The following is a 13,472-nucleotide window of genomic DNA, read 5'->3' as shown; positions in this document are numbered from 1 at the left end:
CATCCATCCTGACGCTGCCAATTGGTCCAGTGGTGAGAATCTTTGTCTTCCTGACATTGAGCCTCAGTCCATACTGAAGGCTGCAGTCCTTGACCCTCCGCAGCAAGTCCATGAGGTCCTCCTCAGTTTTAGCAAGCAGGGTTGTGTCATCTGCATAAGGCAGATTGTTAATAGATCTTCCACCAATCCTGATTATTGCCAAGAAAAGCTCGTGGAGGATTTTCTACTCTGTAGCCCATTGTTGTTGTAGTTATTGTTAGGTGCTCTCAAGTAGAGTACAACCAATGAACAACAAATCTGAACCCTATCCTGTCCTGTGTCATCCTCACAATCTCTGACATAGCTGAACCCATTGCTATAGTCACTGTGTCAGTCCATTTGTTTGAGGGTCTTTCTTTATTTCACCAAACTAGCATCTTTCCAAGAATGATGTCACTCTCCAAGGAATAGTTTCTCCTAACAACATGCACAAAATATGTCAGACAAAGCCATTTTTGTCTCCAAGGAGCACTCTGGTTGCACTTTTTCTAATATTTGTCTGTTTGTTCTTTTGGCAAAACATGGAATATTCCATACTCTTCAACAACAGCTCAAAGGCATCAGTTCTTCTGTCATCTTTAATCAATCATTGTCCAGCTCTCAGATGCATATCAAACGATTGAAGACATAACCTGGATCAGACACACATTAGTTCTCAAACTGATATCATTGCTTTTCAATTATTTGGAGAGATTCATGACTATAATCTTTCCCAGTGCAGTATGTCTCCTGATATCCTAACTAGTGATACAAAAGGTGTTCATTATGGATCCAAGTAAGATAACATTATTGACGATTTCAGTCATTTTTCCATTTATTATAATGTTGCCTATTGGTCCAGTGGTGAGAGTTTTTGTTTTCTTGATGTTAAGATACAATCCACATTGAAAGCTGTATTCTTTGATCTTCTGCAGCGAATGCCATTGTGCGAACAGAGCAAAGGAACACTACATGGTCTAAAATTAAAGATGTGCAAAAGGCTTGTATTTTCCCTTCATACCTATTCAGAGGAAGGCCCTCTATGAGGTGGATTGATTCAGTGACTGGGATAATTGGGATGGGAGTGTCAGAGACAGTGCGATTGGCACAGGACAGAGCGGAGTTTAGGGCTGTTGTACATAGGGTCGCTATGAGTCGCAGGCGACTCGACGGCACATAACAACAACATACTGAGCAAATTATTAAAGAAGTTAGACTTCATAAAGAAGAATGTGGATAGTATCAGGATTGGAGGAAGAGCCTCATCAATAACCTGTGTTACGCAGATGACACAATCTTACTTACTTGAAAGTTAAGAGGATTTGAAGTGCTTGCTGCAGAAGATCAAAGACTATAACCTTCAGTATAGATTGCATCTCTTTAGCTCATAGGGTTACCAAAGCTCAGAATTGCATCAATTGCCGTGAACTTGGATATTTCACCCCCATTTAGCATGTATGAGCTGAAAGGTCTTTTTTTTTTGCTCTTCACATCATACACCAGGCAATTATAAGCAAATGTTTTACCATTATCCCTTTACCAAATCTATCTGTATCAATGATGCTGACATTGTTCTAGGGAAGCCTAAAGTGCCTTTTATGCCATGCAGCTGTAAGTTCTGTTCATTTTCAAAGCCCAACTCAACGACTACCTCATCCATGAACCATTCTGGTTCTTCCAAAGCTAAAAAGATCTGGCTTTCCACCTCTTCTGTACATTAGCAATTGGCACTTTTTGTCTTATATATCTTGTATCTGGTGTGCTTATCCCATCTCTTCACCTTGCCTTTGTGATCTTTAAGTACTGGAACCACTTGAGGTTAACATTTGTCCCTTAACAGTAGTCAGCAATGTTTTGCTCATATCAGCTGTCCCATAAACAATTAAAAGAAATAGTGATAGTTACTGGGAAGGACTAGGTATATTTATGGAGTGGAACAAGCCTTTTGAAATTGTCTAGAATCTGATCTGCTAAGTTGAAATGCCTTGGTGAAACACCACTATGTAGTTGTGTAAATATTTCCGTGGCTATGTTTGTTATATCGAAATACATTGGTGTGCCTGCCTCTTTGCCTCTCTAAGAAAAACAAAACAGAACACATTTTGGAGAGATTGATAACTTGAAGGTAGTGATAAAATCTTTACCACTATGAACAACAAGCCTCGGTGTCTGCTGTCATTTCTCATTGCCACTGAGTTGGAACCAGCTCACAGCTGCCTCTCTGGCAGGTTTTCAGAAGCTGTGACTATCCCAGGAAATTGTCCATCTTTCTCCTCTGGAGCAGCTGGTGGAGTCAAAACACCAGAAAGGCACCATCTTTGGATTAGCAGCTAATTTCTCTATGAACTGCACCTGCAGAACTCCCTAGTGTCAACTGAGGTCTAACAAGGGCAAAAATTGGGGGTTTTGGTGAACATGATTAAACCAGTGCTCTGCAAATATCAAAAAGCTCAGCAAATGTAAACTAGCTGCCTTGTGGTTGGGAGTGAGTTTTTCATGCTTCTACTTACAGAGCTGTTGCCTCCCGCCAGCTCATTGCACTCCGGAACAGTTTCTGCTTTTCTGGTCATGGGAAGGGAATAAGCAAGTCCATTGCCTGTTGGCCTCTTGAGAAACCTCTGAGGATTAAATAACTAATGACTGTAAAGTGCTCTTTGAAAAGAGTGCTCTATAAAGTGTTATTGTTGGTGCTGTTAAAAATTGAAAATGACTTTTAATTTAGAAAGAGAACACTCAGTGTAAGGAGGAATAACGGTAAAGCTTTTATCGCCATTTTGCTTTCCTGAAGGTTTGCTGTTGGTTTTTAAGCTATTGAAGTTGACACCCAGGTCTGCTCTTCCACATATTTCTCACTTGTTCTTAGAGTTCTCATAGTGCATTCTTGAGTTGGAATCTATTAAAAAACACCTAATAACAACAACATATAAGGAGAGATTTTATTTTAGGGAATTGGTGCACAGAGTTTTAGATGCATTCAAATTTCAAATCCATGCATCAGTTAAGAGGCTGGACACTTCTCCTGAGTCATGTGGTGACCAGAGCTGACAAACTCAGAATGGTCAGGTCAGGTATGACCTGACTCTTGAGGCTACAGGAGCTGGGAATTCCAGAATCTACAGGTGAGATGGCAGTCTGCTGGCTCAGGAACTAGAAGTCAGAGGATCGTAAATCAAGATGTAGGATCAAGAGAGTACAGCTTCGTCAGAGCAACATCATATATTGTCTGCAGGTCATATTCCCAAGGAAACTCCTATTTCAACTGATAGAGTGCTCAGATCTGATCATAAAATAGAGGATGATTGCATGATATCTACTAAACCACAAAAAACCCAAGGCCTTACTAGCTTGATACATAACCTTAACCATCACAGTTTCTCATATTTGTGTTCTACTCCATGTCTCATATTTATGTGGTTGAAAGGCTTTAAATGTATAGTTATACTTTTGTTGTCTGTATTATTATTATTTTATGTATTATACATTTTGTATTATGTATTATGTGATTTTATATATATATATACATATATATATATATATATGTATATATAAATAGTCACAGTTTGTAGATTTTACTTGGCAAGACTTTGTGGGAAGGGGTGGGGTTGTTTTTCTGTTTCCTTAGATTCTCTGATTCAATGCTTTGGCACCTAACCCTCCCTACTGACATGTAGTCCCTTCAAGAAAGGAGCCCATAAACTCAGTATTTATCATACAAATGTGGTGATGTGTTTGCATTTTTATGACCCTGCTAAGTGGTGAGTGTTCATTTGTACCACCTCACCCCAGATGCCCATCCTAAGGCTGAGCTGTTTATCATGCTCTCATCTCTTTCCCAAAAGCCCGAACAAGGAGCTTGGGACCACTATAAACATGTTCCTTTTCATTAAGGAGGAAATTATTATCATATATTTTTGTAATAACCAATAACATTTCAAATTACTCACATTTATGGCTTATCATCAAGCTTATGTTTAACCTCTACTCCTCATGAAGTTGGTAATGATAGTCTCGTTAGTTAACCACTTGTGGGAAGTTAAGAGCAAGTAGATAACTACCTAATCAGTAATTAACCAGAATAGCAATTCATTTACATAGCTGGGACTATAAACACCATGCTTGGTTTACGGTTAATTTGTAACAAGTAAAGTAAGACCGCATGGCTTTGTGGTGAAGCATTGAATGGTTTGGCTTGGATCAACTTCTCATGCGTTAATATGGTTAGTGATAAGAGATGCTGGTGCTGTTCTTGGATTCTTCAGGTTCTAGGTCTTTGTTATGAATCTATTTAGGGAGATTAGTTGTCACACAATTCTTAGCCAGCACTGAGGGTTCATGAAAAATGGTGTTCTTTCTTAAATGTTTTGATTTTAATTTTCAGTACCTTCTTGTCACTTCTGTTTAAGTGCTCTGAAGATACTTTCTAAGGGAATTTCCTCTTAACATATAGGGAGAAATTAACATCTTAATCCATGCCTAAGACCTTTCTGGATAATTTACTGTTAGAAACTGTCTACATCAAAGCAACCATGAGATATCATCTCACTTCAGCAACAATAGAAAAATTCAATAGGACAACAGACAGCAAATGCTGGCGAGGTTGTGGAGAAATAGGAAATCTTATTCACTGCTGGTGGCAGTGTAAAATGGTGCCCCCACTATGGAAAACTGTCTGGCATTTTCTCAAAAAGTTGGAAATGGACATACCATTTGACTTAGCAATTCCACTACTAAGAGTATATTGTAAAGAAACCAGAGCCACAACTCAAATGGATGTGTGTACACCCATATTTATTGTGGCATTATTCAAAATAGCAGGGAGATGGAAGCAACCCAAATGTCCAACAACAAATGAATGGATAAGAAAAACTATGGTATATTCATACAATTGAATATTATGCAGCATTGAAAAATAGTGAACTCATAAAGTATTACAAAACATAGGGGAGCCTGAGAACATTATGCAAAGTAAAATATCTCAGTCACAAAAGGACAAATATATATATATGTGTGTGTGTGTGTATCTCACACCACTGTTATAAAATGAGACAGATGGGTAGAATGGGAAGAGAATAGGAAAACAGTGGACAGATAATGAACACTGCAGTAGAGCAGATGAGAGGAAGAACTATCTGAAAGTAATATATGATTAGCCATTGTATGTATGAGAACAATCTAGAACAAGGAGTGCATTACAGGGTGGGCTGGGGAAAGGGGGAGGGAAGAAAGAAAATATATAAAAAAATATTAAAAAAAATTAACCGGAGAAGGGAATGGAAGAGAGGAGGAAGGAAAATGTGCAACAATTAATGAATAAATATCCAACTTTTCAGTAAACTTCTTTTAAAATCACAATATAATGTAGTTGTGGGTTGCTTTGTTTTGTTTTTTAAATGAAACTGTCTACATACTTACTGGATGTCAGTAAATGAAACAATAGTAAGTGGCCATAGTAACTTAGAATCATGTAACAAGAGAATTGAAAACAGGCTAGCATAATTATATAGCTCAAAGTTGTTAACTCAAAATAATTTTTTAAGACCTGGTTCAGGTCAGACATGTATCTATCTATGTTGTTATATTTCACATATTGCTGTTAGGTGCCACCATTAAGTTGCACCTGGCTGATAGCTGACCCTCCAGTGAGTTTTTAGAGGCAATAAATCACACGAGAGGAGAGCAGAGCATCTGGTACATTTGAATCTGTACCCCTGGGTTGGAAGCGTAGCCCCTCACCACTAAGCCACCAGAGCTCCCTGTGCTTCCAGTATTCACATATTATAATCAGCATATCACTACATTAAAATTTTGCTTTCAGTATTTTTTAAAATAATAATACAAATATACTTTTTATATTTTTCTCCATATTTACCATTTTCACTGCTCTTTATTTTTTTGTGTAGAAGGAAATTCATTTGGTAATATTTCCCTACAGCCTAAAGAGTTTCTTTCTGCACCTTTTTTATGTAGACTTCCGGAGACAAATTTCTTTTTTTTCTTTTCATTTAAAATTGTCTTTCTACTGAATTCATGTTCAAGAAAGAGTTTCTATGGACAATAGAATTCTGGTTTGACTTATTGTTTTGACATTGTTAACAGAGCATTCCTTTGTTTCTGGCCTCCATTATTTCTCATGATAAGTCAGTTATAACTTTTATCATTGTTTTCCTATATGCATATAATGTGCCACTTTTCACTATCTAATTTAAAGATGAGGACTCTGGTAGCCTAGTGAATAAGGAGTGTGCTGCTGACCGTAAAAAACATTGTTTGAATCTACCAGTTGTTCTGAGAGAGAAAGAGAGATGATTTATAGGCTCTGAAAACCTGCTGGAGGGTCAGCTATGAGTTAGTTCTGATTTGATGGCACATAGAAACAACAACAACAACAGTTTAAAGATTTTCATCTTAATGTTGATATATAGCCGTTTCTCCATCCACTTCTGGCATAACAGGCTTTCAAAAACCCTATGAACAATAGAACACACTTAGACTGTTAGATACTGCACTGGAGGCCGAGCCCTCATATTGGGAAACACTAATGAGGAGGGATTGTTGCAAACAGCCATTAATAATAGGAACATGGAACTATGAGAGGGATTGACACAATGACTGTGATTATGGGATCAGATTTTTCAGAGACAGTGAGGTTGGCTCAGGCTAGGCCAAGTTTGAGAGCTTATATGCAAGCTCATAGGGTTACTATGAGTCACAATCAACTCAATGGCAGATAACAATTACAACAACATATAGTAGTTTGACAATGGTGCTTCTTAGATATGATTATCTTTTAAATGATAATATTTTAATTTCTGTAAGTTTCCCCTATATTTGTAAGTTTAAGACTTTTAGAGTGTATTTGATGATTTAAAAAAATTGTTAACCTTTATTTCTTTGTCGTCTCATTCTCTTTATGTTAGGTAATTTAAAATAGTCTTACAGGTCACTGATTCTCTCCTTACTGCTTTTAAAATTCTATCTATCTATCTATCTATCTATCTATCTATCTATCTATCTATCTATCTATCTATCCTCTATCTATCATCTATCTATCTATCTATCTATCTATCTATCTATCTATCATCTATCTATCATCTACCTATCTCTCTCTCCATATCTTTTATTTGGTTGGATAACCTTTATTGATCTACTTCCAAGACCACTGATCATTTTCTTTCTATTCTCTGGTGGTCTAATGACAAGAAATTGCACTGCAATCCCAAAGGCATGTTGTTTGAATCTACCAGCTGCTCCATGTGAGAAGAAAGGGCCACCTTTTCTTGTGCAATTAACAGCCTCTGAAAACCTGCCAGAGGGTCAGTTATTGATTGATTCAGACTTGATGATAAAAAAAAAAAACCAAAAAACAAAAAAAAAAAGAAAAACAAACCCACCAAAAAAAAGTAAGCAATAACAAAAAACCTCAAGACCAAAACGCCACCAGTCTCCTGTTAAACAAGTCTTGGTAGGGGAATTATGTATTGCAATGAGCTGCTAACAGAAAATTTGGCAGTTCAAATCTACCAGCTGTTCCACAAGAGATAGTTGGATAAGTATTTACAGCCTCAAAAACCTGATGGAGTGTAACTATGAGTCATTTTTTAAGCTGAAGGAACTGAAGAACAAATTCAAACCTCAAGTTGCAATACTGAAAGATGCTGAGGGAAAAATGTTGAATGACCCAAGAAGTATCAAAAGAATATGGAAGGAGTACACAGAGTCACTACACCAAAAAGAATTGGCTGATACAGAAAACGTCATGAAACAACATCTGATTAAGAGTCAAAGGGGATGGAGGAAAGAAAGGTCAAGCAGTTATGAAGGAATTTGCAAAAAACAAAACCCCAGGAACTGATGGAATACCAATTGACAATGCTGGCAAACAGATGCTGCCCTGGATGCACTCACCAGGTTATGCCAAGGCCAATTGCCTGGAAAAGATCTATATTATTACCCATAAAAAAAAGGTGACCCAACAGAGTGTGAAAATCATCAAAAACAATCACGAATATTACATGCAAGAAAGATCCTGCAGCAGATTTTCCAAAAATGACTAGTACATCAGCAGAGAACTGCCAGATGGGCAAGCTGGGTTTAGAAGAGGCCATGGTACTAGGAACATCATAGTCAATGTTAGATGGATCTTGGCCAAAAGCAGAGAGTACCAGGGGATTGTATATCTGTATTTCATCGAATGTGCAAAGGCATGTTTGACTGTGTAGAGCACAACAACCTGTGGCTAAACTTGAGAAGAATGAGGATCTCAGAACACTTGATTGTGTTTATGTGAAACCTGTACTTGGACCAGGAAGCAGTAGTTAGAACAAAGCAGGGAAACATTATGTAGTTCAAGATCAAGAAATGTGTGCATCAGGGATGCATCCTATCTCCATACCTTTTCAATCTATAAGCATAACAGACCATTCAGGAGACTGGATTTTATGAAGAGGAATGTGGCATCAGGATTAGAGGAAGACTCACCAACAACCTACATTATGCAAATTATATAACCAGGCTTGCTGAAACTGAGGAGGACCTGAAGCACTTGCTACAGATGTAAGGAACTGTAGTCTTCAAAATGGATTGAAGCTTGACATAAAGAAAACAAAGATTCTCACTACTGACTTGACTAATTGGCAGCTTCATGACAGATGGAGAAGAGACTGAAACTGTTAACTACTACAGCTTGCTGGGACCACAATCAACACTCTTGGGACCAACAGTCAGGAAATCAAAAGATGAATTGCCTTGGGAAAGTCTGCTGTAATGGACCTTTCTAGAGTATTGAAGAGCAACGATGTCAGTCTGAAGATTAAGTTACGCCTGATTCAGGCCATGGTCTTCTCAATACTTTCTGTGCGTCAGAGAACTGGAAAATAAGGATGACAGAAGGAGAATAGATGCCTTCTAGTTATGGTGCTGGAAAAGAGTGTTGAACATATCATAAACTGCCAGGAGAACAAATAGGTCTGTCCTGGAGAAAGTGAAACCAAGCTACTCCCTGGAGGCAAGAATTTTGAGGTTCCATATCACATATTTTGGGAACACGCCGAGATGGGACCAATCCTTGGAGAGGGAAATCATGCTTGGAACAGTGGAGGGACAGTGCAGGAGAAGAAGAACCAGGATGAGATGGATTGACACAGTGACTGAAGAAATGGGATTAAATCTGTTGGAGATGATGAGATTGGCTCAGGATAGGGCAGGTTTCAGAGTTAATTTACATAGGGTTGCTATGAGTTGCAGGCGACTTGATGGCACATAATGACTTTTTTGGGGGGTGTGTGTTTCATTTTGTCCCCAGTTCATTCTGTATATTTTTCATTAGAGAAATGGAACTTTATAATTTTATCTTTTTACCTTTATTTCTCTAATGAACTTTTCCTCCTATAAATTTATTTATTGTAACTTTTCCATAAACCCTTTGTCATGTCTACTCTAGAGAACTTTTGTACTAATTCCAAGCCCTTGAGTCATCTCTGCATTAGTGTCTATTGAATTTTCTTTTCAATCTTGGCTATCTTTGAGACATCTTTTCCTGTTTTGTAACTTGTGAGTAATACATGTAGACTATAGTTAGTGGACACTCCACCATGTTTAGCATGGTTTTTACGCTTTCAGGCAGTTAAATTGATTTAGTTCAAACTTCAAGTTGTGTTCTGATGTTGTTACTGGGTGCCTTTGAGTCAATGACTATATATGGTGACCCTCTGAGCAACAGATGGAAACCTTATTCTATCCTGTGCCATCCTCACAATATTCACCATATTCAAGCTTGTTCATTGAATGCCATCCTTTATTTTGCTCACTCTACATTTCCTGTCATGATGTCTCTTTTCCTAAAGACTAGTCCTTCTGACAATATGTTCAAAGTATGTGAAACTAAGTTTCTCCATCCTTACCTTTCAGAAATGCCCTCAATGCACTTTCTTAAAAAAAAAAAAGAATAAAGTCCACAATATTCTTCAATAATACTTGTCATCACCACAATTCCAATGTATCAGTTTGTCTTTTCATCTTTTGTCTTCCTTATTCCCCATCCAATATTTACGTGCATACAAATCAATTGAAAATAGCATGTCTTGGGACAAGCACACCTTACTTTGTAAACTGGAATCCTCATTATTTTAGCAAATTAAAGAGATCCTTGACAGATTTGTCCATTGCTATGCATCTTTTGATTTCTTGTCTGCTGCTCTCATGGATTGACAGTGCATACAAGTTAAATTAAATAATTGACAGCATCACTCTTTTCCATCTATCATGACTTGTCTAATGATCCAGTGATGAAGATTTTTTTATTTCTTCATAAAAAGATGTAATATTGAAGGGAGTCGACTTTGATTTTCTTCAGTAATCTTCAGTTTCTACAAGCAAGATTGTATCGTATATCTCAGTTTGTTTATGAGTTTTCCTGCAATCTTGATATAGTATTCTTTTTATGGCCCAGATTCTCCATTTATTTGTTCAATATAAAGATTGAAGGTGGCCTAATGGTATGAATCTGTGCTGCAATCCCTAAGGCACACTCTTTGAATCCACCAGCTGCTCCATGGGAGGAGAGGCAGTCTCCTTCCATGTTGTTGAGTGCCTTCGAGTCAAGCATGATTCATAGCAACTCCATGAACAAAAAAAAAGGCTTGAAGTCCCTCTACATTTATCAAAGTTCATGGAGTTTGTGGAGGCATGTTATTTAGGAAGTGAATGCTACTCCTGTTTCCAAACCTTTCATGGTATGTTATTGTTGTTATTTGCCATTGAGTTGCTTGCAATGTATATCTTCCCTATGTACAACAGCTCTGAACCCTTCTATGTGAATATAACCTCTAAAAACCCAATGGAGGGTCAGCTATGAGTCAGTTCAAACTGTATGGTACACAACAACAACAACACAAATTGAATAGCTATGGAGAAAGGCTATAACCCTAACACACACTGTTTCTAATTTTAAATCATGAGGTATCCTCTTGTCCTGTCTGATTTCTGCTTCTTGGTCTATGTACAGGTTTTCCATGAGCAAAATGAAGTGTTCTGAGATTCTCATTTTTCTCAGTGTTATCCATAGTTTATTATTATCTACACAATCCAATGCCAAAATATAGTTTACAAACATAAATAAATTTCTTTCTGGTATTCTTTTCTACCAGCCAAGGTCCATTTGACTCATCCCGTGGTATTCCTTTCTCACAGGCCTCTTCTGAATCCAGCTTGAATCTACAAACGTTTCCTATCTATGTAATGTTCCTGACACTTATTAAATAATCTTGAGCAAAATTTTACTTGTTTGTGTATTAATGATACAGTTCAAACATTTCTGCATTCTTTTAGATCACTTTTTTGGGGAATATGGGCAAATACTGATCTCTTCCATCAATTGGCCTAGTAGCTGTCATCCAAATTTCTTGGAATAGACTAGTGAGCACATTCAGGGCTACGTGTATTTGCTAAAATACATCAGTTTGTATTAAGTCAATTCCTGAGGCCTTAGGTTCTCCAAGGCCTTCAGTGCAGTTTGAGTTTCTTCCTTCACCAGTGTTGGGTTTTGATCATATATGCTCCTTATTGTAATGGTACAGTGTGGCCAGTTCTTTTTTGGTGCACTTGTTCTGTGTAGTCTTTCCATTTCTTTTGATGTTTCCTGCATCATTTTACCAACTCTAATCTCTATTCAAGTCTTTTATTACCTTTCTTGTTTGTAGTTTTCACTCAATTCCTTGGGGTTTTCTCCGCATTGCATCTCTGTAGGTCACCTAAGTTGAGCTCTGGAAGCTGCCTGCAGGCAGTCTCACTTTTTGTTCCCTCTTTTCCTGGATCTCTTCCTTTATTTCCTACTTGTTCTGCTGTGACAGTAATGTATACTGTATTGAAAAAGATGAGGGAGAGAATTGTTTAAAGGAATATATGATTAGGTATTATTTTCATGACAGGAGTCAAGAATGAGAGCTTCATGGGGGAATGGACTGGGGGGGTTGTATAATAATGAAAGTGGGGTTTTTTGTTTGTTTTCTTTTACTTTTCAAAGAAAATCCAACTGGGGGGAAAGTTGGGCAGGGAGAGAAATGTGTAACAATGAATGACTGGAAATCCAAAGTCTCTATAAACTTTCATTAACATTTCAATTAAAAAAAACCCAAAACCCTATTGCAGCCCATCCAGTCAATAATTCTGTACCTTTCTACTTATGTTTTAGTGCTTTGCCATGCAGATAAGGGAGTTCTTTACTGTAAAACATGTATAAATGTATTCTCACCAAAACCTATTCTTTTTTACTTCCACTCAGTTATTTTTCTACTTTTGCTTCCAATGCCTTCCATAGTATCCTTTTTCTTTTACATTAAAAAAAATGTAATTGGCTTTTGTATGATCATTCATATACATTATGCTTCACATTTATATACATTGTGCATTATTCATGTACATTGTATTTCATATAATTACTCACATACAATATTTTATAGAATTCATTACTTTGAATCAACCCTCCTTTTTTCAATTCATGTACATTATGTTTTATACATTTCTTCACATACACTGTGTTTTATTTAATGAATTACTATTTTCCCCTCCACCTTCTTCTGACCCGTTCCCCCCCACTCCCCCTTCCCCTTTCTCAACATTTACATGTATCTTGTTCCTGTTTGCATATTGTAATACTCATAATAATTTTTTGTTACTTCTTCCCAGGTTGATCCTCCCTCGCCTTGATGCTTTATAGTGTTCATTGACTGTGCATTCTATCTCTTTAAAAATTGTCAAGAATACATAGTAATTAAAGTTATTATCTATGTTATATTGATACAGTGTAAACTAATCTGTGGGAGAAGGATAGATAATCTCCTCCCGTGCAATTAACAGCCTCTGAAAATCCACTGGAAGGTCAGTCGGCTATGAGTTGGTTCTGACTTGATGGTACTCAACAACAACATACCATTACTGGAAATTGAACTTCAGATTTTAGGTTTTATTTGTTTGGTTATTTCAGGTTTTATTTGTTAATTTTTTTTTAATCAGAAGCCAGAAATACCGATTTTATAAAAGTAGAAACCTCTTTATTATTCTATGTGAGGAGCTGTATTGTTATTTAAAATATCTTATATGGGCCAAATACCTCCCTTTGATTTGAAAAATCTTATCTAATTCAACTTATTATTTTAGATATGGAGAAATAGATTCAGAAATGAGTGAGAACTTTTCTTTTTTTAATTTTTCTTTAAATTTTTTTATTTTCTTTATGTTCAGATTTTAGCAGTAAGTTCTGAACACTATTTCTTCAAATAATACACAATAGAGAAAAAAGTTAAACAATACATATATTTAAAGTCTACAAAACTATACGTATATAAGACATTATTATAAAACGGAAGAACAAATTCAAACCTAGAGTTGCTGTAATCAAGGATGCTTTGGGCAGAATATTAAATGATCCAGGAAGTATTAAAAGAAGATGGAAGGAATAT

This window comes from Elephantulus edwardii, unplaced genomic scaffold, assembly GCF_000299155.1.
Source record: "Elephantulus edwardii isolate Elephantulus edwardi_28Jun2011 unplaced genomic scaffold, EleEdw1.0 scaffold00058, whole genome shotgun sequence".
NCBI lineage: Eukaryota > Metazoa > Chordata > Mammalia > Macroscelidea > Macroscelididae > Elephantulus > Elephantulus edwardii.
Note: the sequence above shows the minus strand (reverse complement) of the source record.